The following is a 3,611-nucleotide window of genomic DNA, read 5'->3' as shown; positions in this document are numbered from 1 at the left end:
GGTATATTATAGAAGTTTTTCTCTGCCTCTGATGGTTATCTGATACTTTCTGCTTTGAAATATAGCCCATCTGTCTTGGCCATGTTTAGGACATACAGGATTTGGAGTGTTCATCATTGTACCAGTAAAGTCTTTTATGTTACAAGTAATAGGAAATTCAACTCATTTTTATTAGGCAAAAATGGCTCATATAATCTAAAAAGTCCAAGTAATTCTGATTTGAGACACAGCTGCATTGAGGCACTTAGGACATAATCAAGACTTGCTTCTGATCATAACATTCTGCCTCCTGCTGCCCCAGGTGTCACATGGTAACTAGATGGTTATTCAACTCATGTCACATCCTCTTAGCATCAAGTCTTTTTCCAAAAATTCCTGGCAAAAGCATCTAGCTGGGCATATATCCATCCCTGAATCAATCACTAGGACATCCTGACTGGCTTAAACCTGGTTATACACTCCCCAAGTCAAGTGTGTTCAGCTTCACCAGGACCACATGGACTGAGAACTGGAAACAGAATGGTCCCTCAGAGAGTCTTCTGATAATGAGATTATCAGAGGTGGAATGAAGGCAGCAAAAATAATGAGTAGCCTCCCATGTATGCATGTACTATACTAGAACTCCTGGCTTCCTAAGAAAAATCCTAGCTGCCCTTGGGTCTCCTTCAGGAAGCCAGATCAGAGTTATCCCCCAGCTTGAAAAGAGACAGTTCTTTGCAGAATTGCCTTTCTTGAATTGTGCTACAACAGGGATTTTCCACTGACTTTAATGTGTAGCCCTTTGGGACTTGTAGCATATATAAACCTGTCTGGTTTGTTCACTTGCATACAAATGATCAGGTTCATACAGGTGTTAGCATAAACAAGTGTTTACTCAGCTCCAGGAATCTGGGTACAGAGGTGTGGAGAACCCACCAGGAGAGACTCAGCTAAATTCTAGGAGAGTCTCTATCATGTAGGCCTGAGGAATTTTGCGCATCTATTGAACAGAGTGAGTTGAAGATGGCAAGGTCTGCCAGATGCTTTCTAGGTAAGATGACTGTATGCTTTATCGGAGAGTGAAAGGGCAGGCTCGGGGCATACACTGGACCTCTGCCAGGCAAATTGGGATATATTTCCAGGTGCGTAGCACCAGGAACCTAGAATAACAATGCCTCTGTGAACATACTCAACATAAGGTATGTATTCCACACTCACGGAATATGTATGGATGCATTCAACTGCTTTATAGCTTTAGACAAACACCTTGTGGAGTCTCGTGTTTCGGCACACCCCAGAACATCTGTCGTTGTATTTTCAGAATACTTCACAGAATCATTTTTATAAAAGGATTCTTCTAAGAAATTCTCATCTGATCTTGGTACCAAGAATTGGGTTTTTCCTGTACCTGGAGTTAATCGTACGGACATTGTGGATGCTAGATCTGACCAGGTTTCTCTTTCTGCCTTGGTTACTGAGAAGCTTAAAAGTGTGTGGTCTGCCCAAAGTGTCAGTCATGGTGGCTTGTATTGACAGTGTCCTTCCTAACACCCCACCCTCTGGTTTCTCATGTAACTTCTCACTTTTGTGATTCTTGTACGTTAGGTTTTCTTGTCAGCTGCTTGGAATCCTGTAAGTAACAGAGAGATACTCCACAACCCAACTGCCCACAGAAGTGGCGTGGCCATCTCTTCAGTTGACTCTTCCAGTTTTTCAAGAGAATGCCAACCCTGCCATCTGATTGGGTTGACCTTGAAACTGTACAGCCAATTCAAACAGCTCATCAGGGAGAAAATAATGAGACAGCAGAGTCTGAACACTATTTGATACTGGGAAATTTTTACAAAATGTTTAGGTGTGATCAAGGAATTGTGGTTATGCTTTATCTTTCAGATATACACTAAAATATTTACTGCCAAGTTGTAATGGCTAAGTCTGACATGAAACAGGTGAGGAAGTATAACTCTATCCCAGGGAGAAACTTTTTTTTTTTCTAATGTAGGAGAAATATACTACTACTCAACCTCTACTGGAAGGTTGGCAGCCCTGAGAACTCCCTTTTTAATGTAGCATGTTATGGACGTATTCCTGCTTCCAAAGGAATGAGAAGCAGACATTTCCACATGCGAAGCAACACATATTTTTGAACCAAAGTCTGCCATACTCACCCTCCCATCCCCTGGAATTGGTGTCAACAGATCAACATTTTGAACAAGGACCCCAGATGACTGCTGTAGGTCGTCCTTAGATCTCCCCCTCAGAAAGCTCAAGCACCATGAGAGCTTTGCTTCCTCTGACAGTCCTGGCCATTTTCTTAGGATTCCATATACCTCTTGTTCTTCTTTCTTTTTAAAAAAAATATTTATTTGGCTGTGTCTGGCCTTAGTTGCAGCACACAGGATCTTTGATCTTTGTTGCAACATGCGGGATCTTTAGTTCCGGCATGAAAACTTAGTTGTGGCATGTGGGATCTAGTTCCCTGACTAGGGATCTAACCCAGGTCCCTTGCATTGGGAGCGGAGTTATAGCCACTGGACCACCAGGGAAGTCCCTCTTGTTCTTATTTCTAATTGCTGGCATTGCTTTCAGAAAATAATGGTTTTTGCATCCTATTTCACACAAAGAAAGGGGCTCTGAAGTTGTTAGTATGTGATGGGCCATATACCTGCCCTCCTCTGAGAAAGCCATGGTGCTTAATACCTCATTCCAAAGTCTCAGTGGTGCTGCAACAAAGAATTCTGTTTATCGGATCCATTTGCCAGAGTGAAACACAGATCCTTTTTTATGCATGCCTATTAATAGCTCTGTGGAACACAATGAGTTGAAATTTCAAACATACCTGCATTTGTGAATGAGCTTAACTTTTAATGTTTTCAATTCACCATGGCATTAACTGCCATTTCTCAAGGTACAACTGGAAATTCCCTGGCAGTCCAGTGGTTAGGAATGCCGTGCTTTTACTGCTGAGGGCACGGGTTTTCGATCCCTGGTCAGGGAACCGAGATCCTACAAGCTGTGCAGTGTGGCCAAAAAAAATTTTTTTTAATTAACAACAAAAAAAGGTACTCCGATGCCTCTCTACTCCCTGTAGAGAAATAGTCACATTTCAAAGCACTGAACTCAGAATCTGAAAACCTGTGTTTAAATGCTTGTCACCATTTATCAATCATGTGACTCCGAATATGCTACTTAATCTGAGCTTCAGTTCCTTCACCTGAAAATTGGGAGTAGGAGCTGTTCAACCACTCCTCTGATGAGAGGGTCACAGATAGCACACAGGAGATTATCTAAATCTGGAAATAATTTCAAGTAACAGTATGTTTATATGAGGCTTGGGCCAGAGTTGTTTACAGACAGGAACCAGTTGTCTGGTCTGCTTCCCAGTCCAGATTATAGCACTAACCCAGGAAACAACCTGGTGAGCAGAAAGGAGTCCTAGTGCACACGTGAAAACCCGAAGGCCTGCTCAGATCCGGGTGCATCAGCCGGTGGCTTTAGTGGCAGACAGCACCCTCCGCTACTACGGATCTCTTTTGCTCCAATCAAATCAGCAGGAGGAGGAAGCCATCAACTCTCTTTCTTTTGCCCATGCACAAAGGAGACTGGACAAAAACAGGATTCCACAGGCATAC

At 42.7% G+C, this 3,611-nt stretch overlaps 1 non-coding gene across 1 annotated transcript; it reads right to left on the bottom strand.

The window, feature by feature from the left end:
- Positions 1 to 1,973: 1,973 nt before the first annotated feature.
- LOC139036868 (small nucleolar RNA U109) lies at positions 1,974 to 2,108 on the bottom strand. Its single transcript, XR_011489730.1, has one exon. It is a non-coding gene; the product is annotated as a small nucleolar RNA U109 (small nucleolar RNA).
- Between the last annotated feature and the right edge of the window lie 1,503 nt (positions 2,109 to 3,611).

The sequence above is a fragment of the Odocoileus virginianus genome, chromosome 9, assembly GCF_023699985.2.
Source record: "Odocoileus virginianus isolate 20LAN1187 ecotype Illinois chromosome 9, Ovbor_1.2, whole genome shotgun sequence".
Lineage (NCBI taxonomy): Eukaryota > Metazoa > Chordata > Mammalia > Artiodactyla > Cervidae > Odocoileus > Odocoileus virginianus.
Note: the sequence above shows the minus strand (reverse complement) of the source record. Positions and strands in the feature narration are given on the sequence as shown.